We start from the raw sequence: 12,194 nt of genomic DNA, 5'->3' as shown, positions 1-12,194 counted from the left end.
AAGACTGAAGTATGGAAATTATTCTGACTAGGCTGATCATAGTGCATCAGTGAGGAAAGAGGAAATTAAGATTTGTATCTGCAGACTCCTATCGGTTAAGCTGAGGTTGTTGCCCAGTGCTTTAGCTCCTGACCAGTGGCAGCCCCCCCCCCACCCCAGTAAAATCCCCTTCCCGCAAGGACTGCCTCAGCTAGCAGCAGTGGTAGTGACTTCTCATTGGAAGCACTCTGCTGATCGCAGCAAGACAAACAGTCCCAGGGGGAGGCGTTTTCCCCCCCTGGGACTCAGGCCCGCCAAGAGCCACGCCGGGCCCCGGTAAAAAGGACATGGCCTAATAGTGGGAGGCGTGGCCACGCTGGTGAGAGGCGCACAGTGAGCCCCCCAGCCCGGTGCATAACCAGCGGGGGGCACAATCAGCTTGATTGCTTGCGGTTGCTAAGAAGCAGCCACGCCTGTGGGGGAAGCAATCTCCCAGTGCAACCCAGCACACAGCAGCATGTGCTGGGCTGCTGTGATGTAAGAGGGGGGGGGTGCCGGGCCCGGGTAATTAGTACCCAACCCCCCCCTCTCAATAGCAGTCCGTACTGGCAGGGGAGTGGCTTCCCATGAATGTTGTTCTTTAGGTCCTCCCAGTCCTAAGTGCCATGGGCACTTAATCCATCTTTGGGGGCAGCGACGGTGTTGATTCCTAGGCCCTGCGCAGCAGCACAACTAACGATAAATATGAAGTTGCTGTGCGCAAATTACAGATCCAAACGCTTAGTGTTAAGCATGTTGACGCCTTAGCTGCAATATTCTATATTCTACCACTGACTAAAGTTCATTAGCACAATTTAAGTCTGTTTTCACGGAACGTAAAAATCATGCAATGGCAATTTCTGTGGATCTTGGAGCCACAAAGTACAGTCACTATTTACTATTAGGGCTTTCAAGTCATTTAAGTAGAATATTGCAAAAGCTTCTGCTATTGTTCAAGACTTTACTGTAACGCAGTTTTCAGGTGTCTCTGTGGCGCAATTGGTTAGCGCGTTCGGCTGTTAACTGAAAGGTTGGTGGTTCAAGCCCACCCAGGGACGTCAAAGTTTTTCTCTACAGGATTGTCTGTACCATGCTGTAAAACAAACATACATACCCTACAATTTTTACTTAAAATGTGATGCACTCATGATTTGTCCTTATGAGAAAAACCTTCGAAGATTCAGATGTACACACTATATAACCCTCCTAGTGATCAGAAGGAAAGATTGTGTTCCTGTACACGCTATATCATCCTCCTAGTGATCAGAAGGAAAGATCATGTTCCTGTACACACTATATAACCCTCCTAGTGATCAGAAGGAAAGATTGTGTTCCTGTACACGCTATATCATCCTCCTAGTGATCAGAAGGAAAGATCGTGTTCCTGTACACACTATATAACCCTCCTAGTGATCAGAAGGAAAGATCGTGTTCCTGTACACACTGCACAGATTATCTGTATAGTGGTCATCTAAAATCAAAATAAAATCTGTTGGCAGTGCGTATACACTGCAAAATGTTTGACACGGTGACCAGAATTATTGCATTTTATGAGTATCCTAAAAGATGCAATCAGACCGATTTATCTGAGGAAAATGGAGATTGTACATGTTTAACATTATATAGCCCTTTGTCAGATCATAAAATTCTCAGATGATCTGACAGATAATTGTACAGTGTATAGCCAGCTTAACACAAAGATGGTGACACACAGCGGGGGGGAATCTGAGATACAGACGATGGGACAAAATTAAGGGGAGGGGTAGGAATGGAGTTAGGGGTGGGCAGGGGAAGATAGAGTGCCCATACTTACAATGTGGTTCTCTGCATTGGTCCAGCATCCCCCAGCAGTGTTGGCCATTGAGGGGGTGCAAACCATCGATGGTTTGTGTGCCATCGATGGTAATCACTGATGTAACCATCAATAGACACCCCACCAATGGCAATACCTAGTGGAGATGCAAGTGACCACTCCCAGGGCTGGGTGGGGCTCTTCACATCTTTAGACCCTGCCCCCATTATGGCAAAATGCTGGGAATTGTGGGTTCTTGGAGAGGGGGCAGGGCTCAAATTATGCAAATGTCAATGAATCGCATCATACTGACCCCGCCTTCTCCCCATGATTCTGGTATTGTTCTACCCATTCTGCGCACTTCACTAGGAAGTAGACGAGATACGGGAGATCCACCCACTCTATCAGGGTTCTCAGGGACAGACATTCTGGGAGAGTAGGGGAGGAGGAGTTTGGGGACCATTGGTCCTGGCATACAGGACATACAACCTCTGTGAGGAGTCATTACTCAGCAATGTTACAGCAAAATACAAAACTCATCACATTCTGTACCTCAATGAGTAAATAAAACCTTGTATATTACATTAATCTACATCCAATGCTGTGTTACTGAGCTGAATATTATATTTATTGTACTTAACTATAAACATACATAATATTATGAGCAATTACAGTGTGAAATAATCTTAAACAAATACTATAGCTGCATACACACACAACGATTTTTTTAATGATTATCGTTAAACGATATCGTTTAACGATAATTGATGGCAAAAATCGTTCACTTTCTGAGTCAAACGATGAACGATTATCGTTCATGCGCGTTCACGTTTGTAGTTTGTCGTTCAGTCAGACTTGTCAACTCAACGATTTTCATTAAGGGAATATGCAAAAATCGTTTGTAGTTCATAAAAATCGTTCATGACATTTAGTAAATGAACAACTTTAGTAAACGATTTTAGTAAATTTTTTCACAGGAAAAAATCGTTTACTAAAATCGTTCATTAAAAAAATCGTTGTGTGTGTATGCAGCTTCAGTATTGTGAATATAACTTTTTTTTACATTGGGGAGTTTCGATATATGATCTATATGCTATATGTGTTATATGTAACAAAATAAGCATGATGCTATAAGTAACAGTATTTAAACAAAATATATGCACCTGTAAAGTTCTCTATATAATATAGTTGGTGTATATCTAGCTGTGGACTGTATGGAAAGGAAGAGGGGGAGGAGGATGGGGGTTAAGGCATAAGCAATTTATAAAGGTAAAACTCAGCAGCATACAAGGCAAGGGGAATTAGCTCAAATGGTAGAGCGCTCGCTTAGCATGCGAGAGGTAGCGGGATCGATGCCCGCATTCTCCAGATAAGATTTTTTTTTTTTTTTCAATTCATTTCGTGGTATGGATTATACTATAAAAGTAATCTGTTATCCCTGACTTTATATAAAGTGTTCAAAAAAAAAAAAAAGAAAACTACAAAGATTATTCACCATTATTTAAAAAGTCATCAGCTCTAGGCAGGGGAAAGATAACAGCCAAGAAAAAATATTATTTAAAAAAAATAAATAAACAAAAACATAAAATCCCACAAATAACAAAAATAAATACATTAAAAAAAGGAAACAAAACCCCTTTGTAAATGTAACACGCTGCAGCTGAATCCCATCATTGTAGATAATGTAAAAATCATGCAGGAGAAGCAGTTGTCAGGATGGCCGAGTGGTCTAAGGCGCCAGACTCAAGAGGCATCTCTTCCCTGCATATGGGTGTTCTGGTCTCCGAATGGAGGCGTGGGTTCAAATCCCACTTCTGACAAAATGTTTTCTTTCGCTTCACTTTACCGTAAATGATCAACAAATACTCTACATTTGTAATTACACTGATTTACATTTTCTTGTGTGTTGTTTTTATTCTCTTCCTATTTCAGTACATACATTCGTGTAGCACAGCAGACTCTGCACAGAGGAGGAGGAGGAGGAGGAGGAGGGAGGAGGAGGAGGTGCCTGCCTGCAGCAGTGAGCAGATTACTGCATTCTTTCCAGACAATAAAGTGTACATCCAGTAATGCTGGAGCCTTTATTCACAGCAACGAGAGAAGCAGTAACCTGCTGCTACAGAGTCAGACAATTGTCACAAAGAAAATAAATGAAAACAACACAAACATGACCGATAGGAGACTACTATTATGGGCCAGTCATTTGCTGGGTCGCAGCTATTGTGGCCAGACCTATTCTGTTCCCTCCCCCGTATCTCTCCCCAACATTTCCCCGTCTCCCCCTTCTGTTCTCTTAAACATTTATTTAACTTGCATTCTCCATAGCTCTCTCTCTCCCCCTCCCCTTCTGTCTCTCCCTACCTTCTCTCTCCCCCTCACATAGCTCTCTTCCCCTCCCCTTCTGTCTCTCCCTACCTTCTCTCTCCCTCTCAATTTTCTCTCACCCTCTTTTTTTTTTCTCCGTCACAGCAATGAGTACAGGTGTGGGGGGGTGGGTCTCATATACCATATATGAGATTAGTGCAGGGAGTTGGGGTTCTTATAGAACAGCAGAGATGGGGAGGGGTTATTTTACGTTAAGAACAGTGCAGGAAGTTGGGGATAATATGTGTTATATAATAAGAGCAGTGCAGGGGGGTGATTTATTAGATGTTATAAAAGGCTAATACAGGGGTGGGAATATTATGTTATTATAGAAAAGCAGTGCAGATGGTGTATTAATATAGGTTTTATATTACATCGGTTTAGTGATGTGTTCCAGGTTATTGTATTGCTTCTAGGTGTTGAGGAACAGCAGCAGCGGTACAACCCATGTTCGGAATGACAGAGCACCATAATAACTGCGCATGCATGCCCTGGGCCATACGCTCCTTAATAATATGTAACCAACCAGCACATACAGTAACAGTGGACAGATTCAGCAATTAGGAAAATTAGGCCCTGATTCAGAGCCGGACGTTCTGACCAGAGCGCTCGCTCTGAATCAGGGCCCACCTCCATTAAAATGGAGCGTCCTCCTGGATGCTCGTATAGCTGTGGGTCACCACCCACAGCATATACAAGCATCCAACAAGAGGGTCGCGATGGTCGCGACCATCGGACTTGCAAGTGAAACCCTGTGGTCGGGTTTCTCAACCGCAAGGCCAGGAGTGATTTTGGCTCTATCAGAGCCAAAATCACTCCCACTGACATCACTAGTGATGTCAGTGGGGCCGGCTTTAGACGGTACGCGTTCCCATAGGAACGCCTCCGTCTGGCAGGCACGCCCCCGCCACGCCCACCAAAGGGGGCGTGCTGTCAATCAACATCGACAGCACGCCCCCTTTGGTGAGAGACCCGGAGCAATGGAAAGTCCTTCACTCGCCGGGTCTCGCGCATGCGCACGACGGAGCTCCCTCCATCGTACGCATGCGCAGTGGGGACCATCGACCCACTTGCGAGCGTACTGCCGCTCGCGAGTGGGTCTGAATGACCCCCTTAATGTCCATATGCAGGCAAAGAGACAATATTCTGTGTAATTCGGGGCTTGGTCCCTGTGTGGTGTAGGAGGTATTGGGGGATGCACAGGGGGACGGGGGTTGTGTGTGTGCATGCGCCGCCCTCTGACTCCCCCTGCTCATGTAGTAGATGGAGATGTTACCAGAATTATATTATAGATGGTTATCATCTAACATAAGGGGGGAGATTTACCAAACAGTCTACAGATAGAGGACAAGTAGTAGCATTTCCCTTACCAACCAATAAGAGTCTAGCTTTCATTTATCTAATACATTTTAGAAAATCATACATAGAATCTGGTTGGTTGCTATGGGTAACACCTCCACTTAACATGAACACACGGTTACTGTACTCGGTCTAGGTTAGCACATGCCCTTCCCTCCTCCGTACCGGCTCTTCAGACGCAAGTGGTGTATGAGCACTGGCGCAGTTACATTGCGTTGTATTTCTCAGCATGCGCAGAGTGATATCACGCACGATGTGTCACTGGCACAGTACTCACTCTACATTAGCCCCAATGTATTTTATGTGTATCTGTTACCTTTTACTACTGTGATTTAACTAATTACATTTTTAACAGAATACCAAAATATGAGGGAGCTGAGGGTGTTTACCTCCATTGCGCAGGCACAAAACAATATAAACATTCAGGGCCTGAGAAGACGGCTACATGACTGACCCCACCATCACTGGTTTGGCTACCAAGGATTACATATGCCAGGGATAGTGGAGGTGGTCTTGTGTTCTAAGCACTGGTCCACAGTGAGGGTTTTAGAGGTGCAATAATGCAATGCTTCAAACTTCCCCACTCTTGCACAATTTAAGTGAGTTGCCCTGGTTTCATGAGAAGAGTAGTCCATTAACCCCAGTAAAGAATAAAGATGAGGTCATGATGACACAGGTCTCATTAAGCACCACTTCCAGCTGCAGGATGCCACAAGTCATGATTTTACAGAGTCTGTATGTGGTTAGCATGTGGCGGCCTAGTTTAAATGGGTTCAATGACAAATTCTCAATCTTAAACCTCAACTGGGTAACGGGGGGAGCAGATCTAATCAGAGGGCCCCCGAAAGCACATAATAAAATGGAGATCTCCGCACATAAATTGGCAGGAGGTGGCCTCACTCCAATGAAGTTCTGCAAAAGGCAGGGTAGTTACTGTGCATAATGTGGGATAGTACCTTAGTGTCTACAGCTAGGACAGAAGACTCCCCAAAGCCTTTAAAGGTAATAGTTAGAGAAGGGGGTGGATTTTACCTTTTATTCAGTAATGAACCTTATGGAAGAATTAAGGTAATGTTAAAGCCAGAGTGACATTTTTAAAATACATAATTTATTATTATAACAACATCTTGGTACCCTTGAGTGATTTAAACTCCTATGGCAGACACCAAATATATTTATTTAAAATAAATATATAAGTATGAGGATGTGGATGGTTAGGCTTGGGCACCGCCGGGAGGGTTAGGGTAAGGCTGCAGGAGAGAGAGGGGTGTTAAGGTTAGGCTGCAAGGGAGGGTTAGTGGTAGGGACTAGGACAGTGTCGAACTGGGGCATAAAGGGCCCCCCGGGGGAATGCTGTGGTAGGGGCCCATGTTTAAGGGGTGTGGCCAGACCCCAGAGATGCTTTGCTAACCAATAGGCAAATCTGGTTGTAGTTTCTATAGAAAGGAGCCAAGCACCCATGTTGATCAGTGGTCCTACTCTACCAGGTAACTGACCACATCACTGTTTAACAATGTATGATTTGAGGTCTGGAATTTTACGCCTAGAGTAGGGGGGTGGGCCCTCAGGGAGTGGGGCCGACCAGAGATTTCCCCTGTACCCCTGTGGGCCAGTCCAACTCTGGACTAGGATTAGGAATAGTGGGGAAAATACTCACCAGGAACATCACTGCTGAGATATCGCCACAAGAACTGATCCTCTTATAAAAGCCGGGACCTGGCAGAAGCAGGAGCTGCAGCAGCAGCTGCTGGGACAAGGTAAGACACTGCTAGACTACCAGGGACCGTCTGTCGACAGTTCATCATGTAGACATATTCATTCAAGTAAATGTGATGAATGTTGACAGTGCGACCATGTTGGCATTCTCATGTTGACATGACGAATGTTGACATAATTGTCGATCAAGTGTACCCAAGCCTCTTATGGCCTTTACACACACTAGACAATATGTTGTCCGAATCGGATGACATGTCGGCAACGGGAAGCAATCGGGAAGCCGACTGCCTAAATACCGGCAGCCGGCTTCCTGACTGTCTTATCCCAGCATGGGTGAAATGCCGGGCGTCTAGATGTAGACGCCCGCATTTGCCCAATGCCGGGAGACCGGCGCCCGGCATCACGATCGTAGTGATGCCGGGCACCGCGAGCGGACAGCCGCTGGGGGGGGGGGGGTTAGGTTTAGGGCTCCCGGGGGGGACTTTGGGTTAGGCAGCAGGGAAGGGGGTGGTTAGGGTTAGACACTTAGAGGGGGGATTAGGGTTAGGCACCCCTAAGGAGGGTTAGGTAGGTTAGTGTACACTTACCTATCCATGATCGGGATTTCCAGCGCTGTCGGGCTTCCGCTGCTTCCAACTCTGCTCCTGTCGGGCTGCCGCTGGCGGGAATCGAACCGCCGGCAATGCGGCCGGTGGTATATCATACCCATTCCTCGGCAACATTGTCTAGTATGTAGACTCAATGTCACTGACTGCGCGCTCCCAGCTCCTGCTGTCTGACGCAGTATGAGAGATTACTGCTCAGGCCCGGCAGGATGCAAGCGCTGGTGAGTGTGCCATGTACTGACAGAATCCTCCTACCAGGGGGCGGCTCCCGGCAGTGTCAGACATCATATAGGGAGAGGCACAGTGACATCAGCAACTCCCTGACCTATTGCTTTTCCTGTCACTAAAGTGAGACAAAAACAGGGCAAGGGAGCAAGTACAAATGTGCACCCACCCACCATCAGCAGAGTAAAATTAGGGGCGCCGCAGTTAATAAGAGTCTGTCTGATTCTTATTGGCTGCTAAAACAAACACACTGCCGCTGATGTCTGTGTGTGTTTGTGTGTAGTGCCACAGACCGCACTGCCCTGGATGGCCGTCGGCGGTGCCCAGGGCACGTGTCCCGCTTGACCCCCACCCCTAGTTACGTCACTGTACAAACTGCTGGTGTATGAGAGGAGAACATGTAGGCATACAAACTTCTGGTGGGGGGGGGGGGGGGAATGGAGATATACACACAGACTGGGGGAGACAGACAGACATAATGTGAAGTACATAGAGCAGGGCAAGGACAGAGGTGCTGAGACAGGAAGCACAGAGGCGAGGCAGACGAGTAGCACAGGTTACTTACTGTAGTGTGTGACCCGATGTAGTTCTTGAATGGAGGGGCCCGACCTATGCCACTGTCAGTCCGTGCTAGGGGCGGGACTAAAGGTGATTTGCACAATGCATCACTGCACCCGCCCCCAACTCCCCATCAGCGCTGGTGGCTCCGCCTACACCACACCCGAAGGTAGCAATAGTAGCATGCTTCAGCAGGGGATTCCCTCCCACAGAGCGGTGTGAGCTGGAGCCGGCACCCGGCAGCTGCCCAATCAATGCGCTGACAGCCTGCCAGGGCCTGGGAGTATTCCACAAGAAAAATGCTATCCATTATAAAGCCCCCTGGCCCCCTGGGAACGCTTGTGTTACCTACCAGTAAATCCACTACTGGCTGCATCCAAAGATGCAGCATCGGATGAACTGCGTGAACATTGGACATCTGATTAAACCTAAGGTTACTAAGGATGTCCTGCAAAATCATAGCCAGGCCCAGTGAAGCTGCGTCAAATGGCTTTGGCACGTCACGAATACGGGGCCGACACGTCCCCGTCGCAGCCACCCAAGTGCCAGCAGCATGTCAATCATTTTGTGGCTTTTGAGGCCCTGCGATCGGCGTTGCAGGATCAGATCTGCATGTGCGGCCCCTGTGCATGTGTGCAGATCATTAAACATTGGAGATTTGTGTAAATAGCAGATTTACCTGAATCTCTGAGTCAGGTCCTATATAAGAGGTTCCCAAACTCCGCTATTACAGTCCAGGTTTTAAAGATATCCATGCTTGCGTCCAGATGGCTAAATTGACTGAGGTACTAATTCATACCTCCCAACATGACCCTCTCCAGGAGGGACACAATGCTCTGGTCCTGGACTTCCCTGGTAAGAGGTGGGGCTGCAGCACAGTTCAAAATTCAAATAGGGGAGTCACACCAACTGTCATTTCACACACTGCCCAACATCACTGGCTGGGACTCACTGGCAGTTGGTGTGACTCCCCTATTTGAATTTTGGACTGTACTGCAGCCCCACCCCTGGAGCCTCCACCAATCATAAATTACCAGGGAAGTCCAGGAACAGAGCATTGTGTCCCTCCTGGAGAGGGTCATGTTGGGAGGTATGCTAATTCAGTCACCTGTGCTCAAGCATTGTTATCTTTAAAATGTGTGTAATGGCGGCGTTTGGGAACCTCTGCCATGTATCACACACACCATCGTGAAACCCAGCATGTACCCGGCGGATTGCACCTGGCTGTGGTGTATACTTCCGGTAAAAGAAAAAGTGCGTCATCACCGGGAGTAACATGGTCACCACGGAAACAGTGTACAGCATATAAATCTATACAATACATTCAGGGCCGGGGCTAGGCAGCGCTGCGCCCAGCGCCGTCCTGTGTTGCCGCCGCCCCTTCCCTCCTCCGCTCCCTCTCCCCTGTGCTTAAATATGTCCTACACCGCCGGGCAGGTGGTGGGCGTTTCCTGCGCCCTCCGGAAACAGTAGCGCTCCTGGCGACGGACCGGCTTGCCCGTGCCTGGAGCCGCTACTGAATACATTGACAAAACACCTACAAATATATATAAAAGCCCCCCCCCACATTGCATGAAACATTTATATGAACCTGGTATGACAGCCAGCATTACAAGGCATACAGTATATACACATAATTACCAGTAAGGCACGTCTATGCATGCCAAATAGTGACTGCAGTGATAGATATGTAATGACAGTAATACATGGTATCTTGCAGAAGCCAACAGTCACCATACTCATGAGATTATATCAACAACAGCATTAAACACAAAAAGCAGAATGAGAGGCAGGCTGCGATTTGAGTTACACATATAAACTCTACACATGTGCTAAACCCAAGAAATACCTAAAAACTAAAGGCCCACAAATGAGGAAACTGACAGATGGTCATAAATAACCTGTTTATAAAAAAAAAAAGTAACTAATAACACTGTCCACAATGTGTGACAAACACAAAAGTAAGTACACCTACAGAGAAAGTGTTGTCACCAACAGCCTAAAGCTGGCCACACATGTAAAGATTATCTGTCCAACCAGCCAACTAGGTGATTGGTTGGAATGAAAATCTGGTAATGTATGGGAGTAACTGATGATCAGCAATTTGCTCCTAAATGCCAGAAAACAGATGAAAATGGCGTCAGACAAGTTTGTTAAATGTTTGATCTGAACAATTTGTTCAAACAACAGTTTTTGTCCATTTTCCAGCATTTGGGAGCAAATTGCTGATTGTCATTTGCTTCCATACGTTACTAGATTTTCATTCCAACCAATCAGCTAGTTGGCTGGTTGGACAGAAAATCTTTACATGTGTGGCCAGCTTTAAGACACAAATATAAATGGGCACATACATACCAGTAGGTATGCAGTAGGGATGCTGACGGTCTAAATGCTGACCGTTGGCATCCCGACTGTCTAATACCGGCAAGGTAATTTTACAAGTAAGTACATGTAAACTAGACACATATGTAAAACAATAACAAAAATGTAAAAATAGAAGACCCAATAGATGGTAGAGGACCAAACAAATCGACATACTACCTTAATGAACAATAACACACACACACACACTAATATATATATATATATATATATATATATATTTTAGCAAAACATGCCAGCACTCCTGATACACATTGAATAAATCTGCGCCCGGTGCCTTCCTCTTTACCTCTCCTAGCACGGAAAGGTATATTCAGCATACAAATCCAGGCAGCACTCACGGCGACTTGATAAATATAATCATATACTCGTTGTTTATCAATGTTTCAGGACACTTTATAGGTCCTTTCATCTGGAAACGTCAGGTATCCTAACGAAAGGACCTATAGAGTGTCCTGAAACGTTGATTAAAATCAACGAGTATGTGATTTCATTTATCAAGTCGCCGTGAGTGCCGCCTGGATTTGTATGAATATATATATATATATATATATTTTTTTTTTGTCAAAACCATTATGCACATATAAACTGACAGATATATATACCTCCTGCTATGTCTCGCTATCAATCCTTTCATGATGACTTGGGTATGTTTTCATTGTAGAAGAGAGAGAAACAGCTTTTTAGAACAACGAGTCCCAGCTTGCCCTGTGGAAGAGCAAGCAAAGCCTACTCATCCCACAATGCTGGAAAGCAACAAAAACTGACAGACTGTATCACACACAGTAACACTTACACACATTGTTACATACACAGTAACACTGACCTGACCCCTTCCTTGGTGCTACTAGTAGACTCCTGTCCTGACTCCTCCATCTTGTTCCAGTCTTCCTTACCTGGCAGTGTTTGTAGGGGGGAATGTTTGTGCTCCGATTGGCTGAGTGACTGTGTGTGATGTGTCCCTCAGCCAATCAGAGCACAGCACATACAGCTGAGGAGATCCTCCTCTGATCAGGAAACTCCTCAGCGTTACAACTTACAAGAGAATTATGTAGTAGGGATGGAGGTTGGTGTGTTTACCATCGATGGTGATTTATCAAGAGGCCATCGATGGTAACCAACTATGCAATGGATGACCATCGATGATTTCACCAACCAATGGTCGTACCTATTCT

The 12,194-nt window shown here is 46.0% G+C and overlaps 3 non-coding genes across 3 annotated transcripts; all 3 read left to right on the top strand.

Annotated features, from left to right (window-relative positions):
* The first annotated feature begins 1,002 nt into the window (after positions 1-1,002).
* On the top strand, positions 1,003-1,076 carry TRNAN-GUU (transfer RNA asparagine (anticodon GUU)). The gene has a single exon. It is a non-coding gene; the product is annotated as a tRNA-Asn (tRNA).
* A 2,029-nt stretch (positions 1,077-3,105) lies between these two features.
* TRNAA-AGC (transfer RNA alanine (anticodon AGC)) lies at positions 3,106-3,178 on the top strand. Its single transcript has one exon. It is a non-coding gene; the product is annotated as a tRNA-Ala (tRNA).
* Positions 3,179-3,520: 342 nt separating this feature from the next.
* TRNAL-CAA (transfer RNA leucine (anticodon CAA)) lies at positions 3,521-3,630 on the top strand. The gene is made up of 2 exons: positions 3,521-3,558; positions 3,585-3,630. It is a non-coding gene; the product is annotated as a tRNA-Leu (tRNA).
* The last annotated feature ends 8,564 nt before the right edge of the window (positions 3,631-12,194 follow it).

Source organism: Taudactylus pleione, unplaced genomic scaffold (assembly GCF_031769625.1).
Source record: "Taudactylus pleione unplaced genomic scaffold, aTauple2 ptg000174l, whole genome shotgun sequence".
Classification (NCBI taxonomy): Eukaryota; Metazoa; Chordata; class Amphibia; order Anura; family Myobatrachidae; genus Taudactylus; species Taudactylus pleione.
The sequence above is the reverse complement of the archived record's forward strand: the minus strand, read 5'-3'. Positions and strand labels throughout refer to the sequence as shown.